At 36.4% G+C, this 14,162-nt stretch overlaps 2 long non-coding RNA genes across 2 annotated transcripts in view; one reads left to right on the plus strand and one right to left on the minus strand.

Annotated features, from left to right (window-relative positions):
* LOC309642423 overlaps positions 1 to 1,539 on the minus strand; it is a 364,292-nt gene extending 362,753 nt beyond the window's left edge. The window contains exon 1 of the long non-coding RNA XR_014253187.1: positions 1,283 to 1,539. This is a non-coding gene — a long non-coding RNA (uncharacterized lncRNA). The remainder of the gene's footprint in view (positions 1 to 1,282) is intronic.
* The window catches only part of LOC309642406, a 319,326-nt gene that overhangs the window by 150,767 nt on the left and 154,397 nt on the right, over positions 1 to 14,162 (plus strand). The gene's annotated exons all lie outside the window — the stretch shown is intronic.

Here is a 14,162-nt window from a genome sequence, read left to right on the forward strand (position 1 = left end):
AAGCCGTTGAACTGGAACCTGTGGAAAGCCATCCCAAACTAATATTTTAGATACATACTCCCCCAGCTTCAGAGTATACTGGGAAATAACAATGATAAGCTGAGTTCCTCTTTAGGAACTGTCATTAACCAGGAAAAGCCACTTACCCCAGGTCACTCCCTTCCTATTCCACATCCAATTATTGGTCCATGCAGCCATATAAAGGACTGGCTCTTTCTCAGGACAGGATGATTATGAAAGGCCATTCCAAGTCCAGGGCTCTCTGTAGGATTGATTGAGGCCTTTTGTCATACTGCATCCCAGTTCAACATCTCACTGTACACAATTATACTTCCTTACCACAGGTGTTGATCCAACACAAAGATCTCCATCTTAGACTCTGTTTCCAAGGGAATTCAAATAAGACCATTGATATTAGGCATGCTCTAAGGAAGTAGGCTCTAAAGTAAGACACTGGACATGGATCACCCACCAGCAGGCTGATAATGAGAACATCATTACTGCCTGTAAGTGGAACAATGATAGCCCTTATAATGTTGTGGCTGCACAATTATTAGAACTTATTTATGTTAAACTAAGGTAAGATAGTTGAGGCAGGAAATGTATTGGTAGTTGTAATGCTCTAATTGAGAAATATAAATAATAATGACTAAGGAATTGAATGATATTGTTGGGGTAATTGATATCAGTGAAAAGTTGAAGATAATCACAAATTTAAGGTGAAGTGTGAAAGCCACAGGGACTATATTACGAAAGAGTTACAAAGTGTGGTTAATATAATAAAAGCAATGATAAATATGTATGGAAATAGGTACTGAGAGTGCTGAACCAAAGGGAATGTAACATGAAAGATGGGATTAAATCATGCCTTCAGTTATAAAGTAATTTACCACTGAATCTGACAAATGTGCTATTTTCCATTCTTATGAAGGAGGACCAGATGCATTTCACAGTCTCATGGGACAGAAAACAATGCATATGTATGTTATTGATCCAGAGCTGTGTAACTCTCTTGCCTTCTGTCATACTATAGTCTGAATGGACCTGGAAAATCTATACAGTCCTCCAAACATCACATTAGTCATTCTGTCAATGATATCTTGTTAATTGAAGTAGATGACTAAGAATGAACAAGTACCTTGGAGGTCTTGACAAGACATATGTATTCTAGAACATGGAGATTTAAAAAAATTCAAAGCCTTACCATATCAGTGAATTTTTTAGGGATCCAGCTGTCTGAGGGATGTTGGGACACTTTCTAAAGTAAAGGATGTGGATGGACCTAAAGTCTGTCATACAGAGTGAAGCAAGCCAGAAAGAGAAAAACAAATATTGTATATTAATGCATATATGTGGAATCTAGAAAAATGGTACAGATGAACCTATTTGTAGGGCAGGAATAGAGACGTAGATGTAGAAAATGGACATGTGGACATGGGGGGGAAGGGGAGGGTGGGGCGAATTGGGAGATTAGGTTTGACATAAATACACTACCATGTGTAGAATAGATAGCTAGTGGGAACCTGCTGTATAGCACAGGGAGCTCAGCTCGGTGCTCTGTGATGACCTAGATGGATGGGATGGGGTGGGGGGGCGGTGGGAGGGAGGTCCAAGAGGGAGAGGATAGAGGTATACAAATAGCTGATTCATTTCATTGTACAGCAGAAAGGAACACAACATTGTAAAGCAATTTTACTCCAATAAAATAAAAAGAACAAAGGATGAATGAATCATTGCATCTTATATGTCATACTGCTAAGAAAGAAGCACCATACCTGATAGTTTTTTACTGGTTGTGGAGGCAGCAGCATATTCTAAACTTGTAAATAATGTTGTGCCACTTTTACCAAGTGACATTACTATGGACTGAATTGTGTCTCCCCTCCCTTCCAAAATAATATGTTAAAGTCCCTAACCCTCAAAGTGATGACATTTGGAGATGGGACCTTTGAGAGATAATTAGGTTTAGATGAGATCATGAGACTGGGCCCTCGTGATGGGACTAGTTCCCTTATAAGAACAGGAAGAGACACCAGAGCTCTTTCTGTCCTCATGCTCACAAAGAAGAGGTCATGTGAGCTCACAGAGAGATGGTGGACATCGGCAAGCCAGGAAGTGTGCTCTCACGAGATACTGAATTGGCCAACACCTTGATCTTGGATTTCCCAGCTTCCAGAATTGTGAGAAATAAATAGCTACCAGTCTATGGAATTTTGTTATAGCAGCCTAAGTAGACTGAGACAGACATAAAAGACTATCAGATTTGAGCAGAATTCAGAATATGAAAGGACTCTGAAGTCCAAGTGGCAATTCAAGCAGTCCTGTCATTTGAACAATACAAGTCAACAGACATTAGAGGTCTATATGCTATTGGAAAATACCCTGTGTGGAGCACATGGCAACCTCAATATGAAAATCACAACTTAGAACTCTAAGCTAATGGGCCCAGTTTTTGACATCTGCAGCATATAATTGTACAGTATACAAAAATAGTTCTGATGTGCTATGGGCCTTGTAGAGACAGAGAATCTGTCACATCAAGTAACCATGTGATCAGAACTTCTCCTTCATAATCCAGTTTCTGTCAGAACCAACAAGTCAAAAGCATAGGTGGCCCAGCATAAATCCATCATTAGGTGGAAGAGGTACATTCAAGATCAATCACAAGCAAGAACCAAAGAACACAAATACATGATTAGGTAACCTCCCTGTCATCCATTACGGTCACACTGTGACTTCCTCCTCAGCACAAACCTATGTCCACATTGGGTTACCTTATGACTAACTAATGAAGGAGGAAAAAGGCAAAGCTTGCTTAATAGAAGCGTTTCTTAGTATGGGATGCACACCAATAAAGGATGATTGCTGTGCTAAAGCCAAAATCAGGAGCAGTCCTGAAACTAGCAGGTAGGAAAAAAAGTCCTCCCAGTGGATACTATTTCATCCATCCACTTTGTGTGGAAAGAAGAAGAGCCCAAGGTAGGAATATAGTTTGACTCATGGGAATGGAGAATAGCTTGGCTGGTTGGTCAGTGGATCAAAAAGACTAGAATATCAGAGATAAGGGAAACTGCATCCTCATAAGTTGTTTGATATAATGAAATACTCTATATGTAGCAGATGCTGGTAGAGTGATAAAATTTAAGATATTTAATTCTCAATTGGACAGAACACCAAATGTGTGCATGTGTGTGTGTGTAATGAACCACTAGTAAGTATAATGATTCAATATTTTCTGTCTCAAATTTCTATCTCTTCACTTCAAACTGGAAAAAAAAAACTTACAGATTCCAACTAGAGATTAAAAAGAATATGTGATATTTTTCAAAAGCTGCTCCCATTTCTTGAGGGGAATAAATATAAATATAAATCACTTAGGACACTATCATATTCCATTGAGGAAAATCCAGATAACTTGTTTATTATACCTTTTTTTTCAAGTTTATATGGTAGAACAAATGCTGAAACATCTGATGGAAAAAATGAAAATTCAGTCTTCATTGTCCCGTGTCACTAAAAATTCTTCATTGTCTAGTGTCACTAAAGTTGTTTTGATTTCCCATCAGTAGAAAGATCATAAGGAAAATAAAAGAAGTGTGGTATACATACTGAGGAAAGTAAGGTGCTGAATTAGTACTCATCTCCCTGGTTCCAAGACCCTGCACTGAGAAACCCTCTCTAGTTTCTCTGAATCATAACGTTGAGCAGGGCAGGATTTCTCAGCCACTTAAAGTGAATCATTATACTGTGTAGTCAATTCTTTGATATAGTGGGAAAGGAATTTTTAGCATTTGACAGAATTTGGTTCAGTCTTAGCTCTGCCACTTACAGTTTTATCTTAGACAAGTTACTCAAACTTTTTGAGATTAAGTTTCCTTATATTCACCCCAAATCATACTTACATGATAGGAGTACTGTAATGTCCAAATAGGGCAGTCATTTTTAAGATGTCAAGACCATTATGAACTATGAACTTCAAGACCATTATGAACTAATAATAATCATCAACTTTCATTTTTTAAGGTTTATATCCAATGGCTAAGACCAGAAAGAATTAAAGGTGATTACAAAGTAACATGAACAATATCAGGTGTTCATACTAATCAGTAAAAGTATAGAGGGAAGAAAACTCTCTATGAGTCACTCCAATGCAGATGCTGAGGGATCCAGAACAGATTCATGGCCCGTGCCAGTATGTAAATAATGAGAAACATACCAGGAACAAGAAAATGAATCCAAGACAAGCTTGAGGACAAGCTGTAGACTTGCAAGGAATTTATGCTTCAAAAACACTGAAGCAGTCACTATTCAGGCCCACTCAAAATCTGTCTGTTCACTCTGATAGTTGTATACAGTACCCTCTGATTTATAAATTGGAGCTAATGATGCTGCCATGGAAAATTAATTTGAAAGACACTATGAGATGCAAAGCATCATTTTGCTATTACACATGACTCACTGCTCTGATTATTGATACATACAGTGTCAAAAACAGTGTTTTTATTATGCTGGTAAATGAAAAACAAATATGTTGGAATTATTCTCTATCAGTTTTGTGGATGTCACATTTAACTGAGTCAACATTTCATCATTAGACCTACTTAAATCCTTTATCAAACATGTGACCGATGTTACAGAAACTGCTTGTATTTTCAGATTCTCTCATAAAAGAGACAATTAAATAGGCAATTACTATTTTAGCCCTGCTCTGATAAATCTTACTTAAAGGAATGTATATTGTGTTCTTTTCTGAGTTTTATAAACATAGAATATTTTTCACGTGTTTCTGTCATGTTTAGCTCATCATAAATGTGTCAAGTTTTTGAAGTATGACTTACTCTTCTCCATGCATGCCTCATTTCTTTTTCTAATTCAGAGCCTCTATTCAAATGTTTCCCTCCTTGATTCTGTACATTAAACCAGTCAGGCCCATTGACATATGTTGTGGGTGAGGTGACTACAATAAAGATAATTTCATATAGAATCTCCTCAATTTGCACACAACCTACACTCATGTTCAACTTTTTTCCTTACTCCAGATCTGTATTTTCTATTGTTTTTGGAGTTGGTCATGATATTTTTGTCTTCTCCAATTCTTTAGACTTATCAACTGATCTTGGTTTTCTCAGACTGACCCTCAATGTTCTCAAAAATATTTTTCTGTCTCACTGTTTCTGCCTTTATCTGGTAAAGTTCCCTCTCCTAAATTTAAGTATTAGAACATAAACCATAGGATAGCCCCCACTGCTTAGCACCCTTCCCCATGGATTGAGAGGAAGCTGGAAGAATCTAAACAGCTCTTTTCTTTGTCTCAGATATTCCTTTTTCCTATATTTACATATACGAAGTGAAGCTAGTTATTCCCAACCTCAGTACCACTGTGATGTGGTCCTTCCATAACATTAACTATTTGACATTCTGCCCTGCCTAAAATTTTACATAGAGCTTTCAGGCTAAGTCCAAACTCTTTAACATGTCTTATCAACTTTTTGTGGTCTACCTCCTGTTTACCTTACCAGATGACCATGAGTTTTTGGGGCATAAAACACTATACTCTTTATGCAGTTACCCAAATGTATTACATTCTTTCATACTGTTGTATCTTTTCAGGTAATTCAAAGGGATAATAAAGTTAGCCCTATTGATTGTTTTATTTACTTATTTTTTTGGCTGTGTTGGGTCTTCGTTGCTGCACATGGGCTTTCTCTAGTTGCGGCGAGCAGGGGCTACTCTTCGTTGTGGTATGCGGGCTTCTCATTGTGGTGGCTTCTCTTGTTGCGGAGCATGGGATCTAGGCGCATGGGCTTCAGTAGTCACAGCACGCGGGCTCAGTAGTTTTGGCCCACAGGCTTAGTTGCTTCGCAGCATGTGGGATCTTCCCGGACCAGGAATCGAACCCGTGTCCCCTGCATTGGCAAGAGGATTCTTAACCACTGCACCACCAGTGAAGTCCCAGCCCTGTTGATTACTAATTAATTATTCTGTGCTTGGGGAACGGTGCTTGACACTGGGGATAAAAAGATCACTATGAGAAACCTTTCCTCCAGAGGCAGAAACTACAGTTATGTTATAAATGAATAGTATCTGAACTAAATCATTAAAAAATAGGTAAGAATTTGTTAAGTGGACAAGAGGGAAAAGGTCATTGCTAGGAAAGTAAAAACCAATATGAGCCCTGCTTCCAGGTTTTCTGATTCAATTGTTCTGGGTTGAGAATTTGCATTTCTAACAAGTTCCCAGGTGATGCTGATGTTTCTGGTCAGAGAGAACCATGGGTTATAAGGAGAAAATATAGAATCACCATGTTGAGTTGGAAGAAATAATAAATAGGTAATATTCTTTAAAAAAAGAAAAAGTAAAGAAACAGACTATGAAGAATCCAAGGAATGAAAAACAGGACTGAAAGGAAAGAAGGTATAGCTCCCCAGTCCAGTAAGCTAGATTCAAGATTAGCTAAAATCTGTTTAAATTTATGACTTCTTCCATAATTGAGGAGGACTCAAACTATTTGGGAATTTTTTTTTAAATGTGTATGTTTAGTTTATAACTTTCAAAGTTTCAAGAGAAACTTGAAGTTAATTTGTCATAATAATGTTAATATTTTTAACTTTTAAGTGAAATAATTTAAAACGGAAGGCACATGATCACAAAATCCATCAATTTATGGAGAGAAAAATAAAGGGCAACATGTCTGTATTATCTAACCAGATCACTTGACTATACGAAGAAATCAATTTTGTGTTTCTTTTTTGATTCCTAGCCCAGTATTAACTTGACTATATGATGATCTATAAACCATTTGTGATCTAAGATAATCTTATCTGTCTCCCCTGGCTAACACTGAGACTCCCAATAATTGTACACATTTTTCAATCCACCTACCTAAAATTTGAAGTTTCTTTTTTTTCATTACCTTTCTCTTCTAAAACTATTTATCAAATTAGTTATTGCATACCAAGTCCAGCTTCACTATGATTAGGACCATTTACATTGATCAAATAAAGATCACAAAATGTAACCTATAAACTATCATAACTATAGGAAATTTTACTATTTTCCTTTTTGTTCTTGTAAAATACATGAGTAGAGTATGCAAACACACTCATTACTTTGTGATTTTTCAGTTATATTACATGCATGCTTCATTAATATCATGGATTAATACCTACTGAAAGTTTACACAGATGTGATTTTTTAAATGTCATTCTTTCATCAGTGATTCAAAAAGTGTAATAATGATATCCCCTGGTAACTTCCCATTTAAATCTGAAGTATATAGAACTGTTAATTTTTTCAGGATATAAAATCAGTGTTAAGTGACCTTGAAAAATGAGAGAAAGTCCTTTAAAATACTGATAAGACTTTAGTAGAGTTCTTTAATTAGAAGGTATCCAAGATGCTGTGGGACCAATACCCAGCTTTTAGATAGATGAGTATTTAAATTTTACAATGAAATTAACCCTGCAATGCATATCCAATACAGTCTATGAATACACTGATGGCATGATTTTAATTACTATATGAATATCCAATTTATTAAGACAGTGGTTCTCCAAAATTTTTTAAGTTACCCATTTGTTCTGGATAATTTCACTTGTTTTTCCAGATTCGCTCTCTACCCTTCTTCATAATCCTCTGTACCCTGGAAAGATGACCATTATGGATTACATAGTGGGCCCCCTTGCCTTCAGGCCTGGGTTAGCATAACAAGAAGCACTTTTAGGAGATGGACACCAGTCAGAATGAGGTTAAGGTATTTATTCTCCCAGCTTTCTCCCTACTGATTTGCTATCCCTCTATCAAGCCTCTGTTCCTGGAAGGAAATCATTTCCATACAGTTGTCCTCTCTGGATTCCGATAACCATATTAGCCCATGTTCCAAGTCATTGTAAGTGCTTCCACTGTTGCTAGTACTACACCTGTACTATATCCTGTGCTTTTCCTAAATAGGCCTTTAGTGAACTCTACTGCAACTGCCTAAACTGAAGGTGCTATTTCCTTTCAGGACGCTGTGTCTTTAAACATCCTCCATATCCCATGATAAAATAATTTCATAACAGTATAAATACAAATATAACATTTTTGTGCCAACATAAATGAATTATTTAATAAATATTTAATAAGGGATATAAACTTAACGCATGATCTTATATTACTAAATGACATCCCCATAAATTAAAAAAATACCCAAATAATTTGAATACTGTTCCTTTGATACTACATTACAACTTCTAGAGACACTACAAATTCATAGATATTATATCACTAGTGATGTTTCACTGTTCAAGAATTTTAAAAATATTTTTATTTATATCAACTTTAATATTGATAATATGGTAAAAATCTAGTTAATAAAATGTATAGTTTAAAAACTCTGTTGCTGAAAATATGCATCTTTACACGCAGTAGGAATAAGCCAAAAACCACAACAAGGAAATTGTATTATGTAAATATAACAATTATTCATATTAAACCAGGAAAACAGCAATTGAAATGATAATCAATTCAAGTCAACTTTCAGGATGCAGTGAAAACAGAACACTGAAGCCAAAAATGTAGAGGTTGCAGATACACCCATGAGTAGAGGTCTAACAACGTATTATAGAAACCAGACTTCTTACTGAGCTAGTACCACAAGAATTCTAAGCAAAAATAAAATATAATTTATTCATATCATATTTTAATTATTCTTGCTAATTCATTTACTAAGTTACTAAATAGCTTTGAACATTGTTTCAATGAAATTCTATAATGGTACATGTTATTCATTAGAAATTAGAGGTATGACCTAGTGCTATGCATTTTCAAGAATTATTTTCATATACAAAACAGGTGATTTTCATATATACTAAAATTTTAAAAACAATTATTATTTTATTTCTAATTTGATACTTAAGTATTTCCTGTGTGATATTTAATATAGTGAGCTTTCATCATATGCATCACATTAATCATATTCATTAGTCATAAAAAGTTAGCTTTACAGTCAATATAATAAGAATCAGTGTTTTTGACAGATGTGCAAGTGTTTTAAAAGGTTAATCTAGTGAGAGCCCTCAATATTCTCAGCAAAACCCACTCATTTTTTATCAAAATAGTGAAATTAGCCTGAGTTTTTTTAGACAAAAATACATCCAACATGTTGTGTTCAGTACACAGCCAAAGAGCATATTGTAAAGCCATTTTGGCATATGCAAGTCATTGTGTCCAGTTTTACACACACACACACACACACACACAATTAGTGTCTCTGTATGGACCTGTAGTGAAGTAATTAAAACTAAGACAACTGGCAGGCAGAATTTTAGGAAATTATAAGGAATATCCCTTTCAAGATTAACTGAGAGAGAGAGAAAGAAATGAGGGGCCAGGTGGTGGGTGAAGAGGGGGAGAGAGAGAGAGAAAGAAACTGACTCTCACAAGGATTTTAAGAACTAAAAATTTATAACATCCTGTCTGCCCATAATTTCTTACTTTCTCAAGCCAACATAGTAACTACTTCATGAAATGTGAAGGGGGCCTGTTAGAGGGGATCTTATTTGAGAAACACATTCCATATGTAATATCCCTAATTTATTCAGTGAGACTCCTGATCCTGTTTTGTCCAATTAATATATCTCATTACTTTATCCTCGAAGTGGATGAACACCAGACTCCAGTTGCCTGCATCAAAGCGCAAAGGTCTAAATCCATATACCGTATACCACATGGATGAGGATAAGGGTAAGGGTAGGGAGTGGGGAGATATTTAGTTTTTGCCATTTCTACATGTTCTAATTATTTATTACTAAATAATAACCACCCCCCCCAAAAAAACTATGACTCTCAAATGACTGCCATTTTATTTTTACTTTATTTCTTCAGATCTCCTTGCCAGTGGATTTTCATGAGGTTGCATTCAGCTGATAGGTCTATTAGGGGCTGAGCTCTACTGGGTCTCTTAGATGGCTGAGCTTCTTCCTCTCTTCATTGTAGCCTCAGAACCTCCCTTCCTCATGGAGTCTCTCTTCACATTGTATCTCCAGTAGGGTATCCAAGTGCAAAAGTGGATGCTCCCAGACCTTCTTTTGTCTTAGGCAGAACCTGGACAGTTGCTTTCCCCATGTTCTAAGAGTTCAAACAAGTTACAGGCCCAGCTCAGCTTCAAGGGGAGGGGATAAACAGGTCATGACTGCTAAGAGATATGATTCATTGGGAGCATCAATGTAATGGGCTTCTAAACTGCCTAATTAGTTAGATACCAAATTTTACAAATGAGCCCAAAATGTGAAGATATTTTGGTTTAATACACCCATTCTAACACAGCCAACTGGAGATAAAAGAACACATTGCTGTTATGTAGCCATATATCTATTCAATGCCACCATCCATTAATGAACTTGAGTAGTGATCAGAGGGAAGATAGCAGATATTAACTTTTATGCCAGAGTTAATTTCCCATTCTATTTTAAAATTAGACTACTATATGACTATCAGTATTTAATAACACTCCAAACGTAACTGCATGCATCTGAATTGACACTCTTCTTAATAGAAAAGTATCTAAATTTACTGTGATGATCAAGTAATAAGAGTTCTATTCTCAGAATACACATGGTAATTAGAATCATTAGAATAGAGTAATTGACTAACATAGCTATCTATGAAGCAAAATAAATAAAGTAATAGAAAACTTAGGAAGGGGGTCCTTTAATTTGTTTAACTGAGGTGACAGGATGTGGAATCTTGTTAGAAGTCAAATACCAAAATAACATTTTTCTTTTCACTTATAGAAGAAAAGATTAACACAAGGATTGCTGATATTCCTTTCCCTAAGAAGTAAATTGTGATTTTCTCCTTAAATTGTTTTGATATCAACTAGCTTTAAATGTGGTAGACTTTACATTGAAATACTTGAAAACTAAGTCCAGTCATGTGCACTAGTCAATTTCTCGAGGAAAAAAATCATCTATAAAGCCTCAAGCTTCCATGACAGATCTGGCAAGGGTGACCTCTAAGAACAAAGTTAGAGACAGATTGGACAAGCCAGTGAAGTAATTCCTAACTAAATAGTGAGAGGAAGGGAAATATTGTCCTTAGTCAGAGGAGTTTTGCTTGGAATCCAGAAAGCAACATGGTGAGGTGAAGGGGAAAAACAAAGGTCTATCAATGCTCTGTGGGAAATGGTCTTGACTATAATTATTCGACACCTGCCAAAGACCTTCTGTTCCCTTTTAAGCTTGACATACTGCAGTTCAAACCACCTATTGCCTAGCCCTCCATGCTTGACCAGCCTTTCTACATAAAGAACCAAACATCTACATTTAAAGAACCAACTGTCCTATGAGTCTTTTCTTTTAATATTTTGGCTCTAGCATTAATCTAGGCAAGTGACAAAACCTAGGAAGGCCACTGTGTAGTCCTGTGTGCCCTGTTGTCCTGCATATCCAGTGACTTATGACAGAGAGTCCTCATTTCCACTAGAGATTTTTAAGATGAAATAATGTAGTATATAGCAAGATCAGGAAATTTCATTAGGGGAGAGAGTGAAAAAAAATCTGCTTTTATAAAATCTCCAGGGATCAGTACTTACTTATACGATGACTACTTACTGGCCTGAGAGACTAGATTCCTTGCCTCTGATGACGATTGATGCCTCTTAAGCAATCAATCAATCAATCAATGCTAAATAATGACGGAAGGAGTGAAAAGGAGATGTGTCGCATTTTCAGGGCTTAGGCCAAGGTTTTATTCTCTGTTTATTTCTTTACCAAGCACCATAATCCCATTGTACATATAAGTGGGCCTTATTGATGAATTACTTCTGAGAAAGACCAAAAAAAAAAAAAAAAAGACAAAGTAACTTAGTAACTTAAATTCTGTTAGCTAGAGTTTTCACTCTCAAATAGATCGATAAACTCCCAAGCCTTAGGAATAGCTGTCCGTAATGAAAATGTACATGGTGTTCATCAATACAGTAAGTAAACTGGTCGACAAATTTGTTTCTGCCTATTTCCCTTCTTCCTACTCTAACTCCAGCAAAGGTCCCATTTCAGCCAGCTCAATCATTGATCTTTTCTTTCTCTCTCCCACTTCCCATGTTCTAAATCAGTCGTTGAATGAATATAAGTTCAAAGTAAATATAGACATGCACCATTTACAGAGGATAAAAGAGAAGTATGTACAGTCATCCCTTTGTATCCATGGGGGATTGGTTTCAGGACCCCCTTGGATACCAAAATCCACAGATGCTCAAGTCCCTAATATAAAGTGGCAGAGTGCAGTTGGCCCTCCGTATCCACAGATGCATAACCCACAGATATTGAAGGCCAACTATATATAGAGAGGTATATATAGATAGATGCACATACATACATAATTGTGGTCTCCTACCTAACATGAGATTTGTTACTTAAAGAAGTGTGAATACAATTACAGTTTGTAGAAATATTGTTTCTTTCCTCACAGAAATTTTAAACACAGGAATTTTCTGCCCTTTCTCCTCGTGCAGGGAAGTAATGAGGGGAGAGATTTTGCTTCTCTCCTCATTCCTTTTTGAAGTCTTCCACAAGAGAGAAGGGATAATCTGTTTTGTTGGTTCCTGATCAGCGTAAATGGACAGGTCACCATCCTGTAAATCAGCCCTCCTTCAGAGTGCTTTCTCTTTTCTTTCTGACTCCTCTTATACTTCCTGCTGCCACCTAAGGTAGGCTGGCTCTCCTCATCCCTCTACTGAGACAGGTAAACTGAGTTGGATGCTCTCCATGGACCTGGTCCTATTTCTCTCATTCTCTCTCAGGCATACCCAAATATGTCTTCCCAAAGATTTAGAATGGGAAAGAGAGAATAGGAATAATTTAGTCTCAAATGTAAACTGTGAGTTTTAATGTAACCTTAAGAGTTTTCATTGAAATATCAAGCATTTGATCAACAACCAGCATTTCATAACTGTTTGGTTTCCTATAAGGAAGAAGGAGTGAGTTACATATTTAAGCCTTAACGATGATGACTTCAGTTAAATTTTATCTTCCAGTCAAATAAAAAAAACAGCAATAGAATAATTAAAAGATAACAATAAAGGGATGGACGTGTGACAGATAGTCTAGGTTACATTCCCAGTAAGCACTCCTCTACTTCTTGATATCCAGTAGCCCCCAAATTATGTTAGTTATCCATTTGACTCCATTCCAAATTCCAAAAGCAGAGGACATACCAGTTAGAGCATTCCAGTATCCTGGCCGAGTGTGACATTTCCAGGGTAGAAATGAGTCTAAGCTGTTATAATAAAAGTGAATAAGAGGACTTTCGGTGGGAATGCTGGTACAAAGATATCTGTGTCGAAGAGCTTATAGCAATCATCTTGCAATCACAAGCACAGCCCTCCTTTGGCTCAAGCTGCATTGCAGAGGCAGAGCAGAGGGACATAAAGTAACTGAGCTCTTAGAAACATTATTGAATTGTTGGATTATACCAAGCATACCTCTAGGTTTTTCATGTATGTTTTCTCTGTCTATCTCTATATACATTGTTTAACCAAGTTTGATTCAATTTTTCTGTTATCTTAACCAATACTGTGTAACTGATATGTCTTCAGAGAAGAATGCTTATTGTTATTCAGATGAGATGAAAACAATCAATATCTTTGGTGTAGTTGACTTAGTATCTTTGTCTTTTATCCAAAAATCACCCTCCACCCTCTCACATCTGTATTGCTATATTGGGAACTGTAAATGTATTATGTGTCCCTATCACTGGCCACAGATAATTGGTCCTGCGGAGAGTTCCTGACCAAAACCAAACCATCTGAGTCATTTTTTCCCTTACTGGAAATAGAGAAAGAAACTTAATGGTAATGGAAGCCAAAAGTTATGAAGCTCAAGAGCTCTTGATGACTGTTTTTCCTACCATGTAGATGAAAGTGCTCAGTAGCGCAACAAAGTGAAACTGATACAAAGATAAGTGCAAAGCTGAGAGTGGAATGAGAGTCCTGGCAGAATCAAGCCCACGTTTTCACTGATCCCCGAGGTCTAGTGACATCCTCATTCTTCCCAGTGATGGGAGTAAATGATTTTCATTTTGGAATTAACTTTTCATCATTTGAAACCACAGTGACATTGTAAACTATTTAAAAGATAATTTTCTTCATAGTGTCTCATTTCAAGTCACAGAAATGTGCTATCTAA

The sequence above is a fragment of the Balaenoptera physalus genome, assembly GCF_965194825.1.
Source record: "Balaenoptera physalus genome assembly, chromosome: 14".
Taxonomy (NCBI): domain Eukaryota; kingdom Metazoa; phylum Chordata; class Mammalia; order Artiodactyla; family Balaenopteridae; genus Balaenoptera; species Balaenoptera physalus.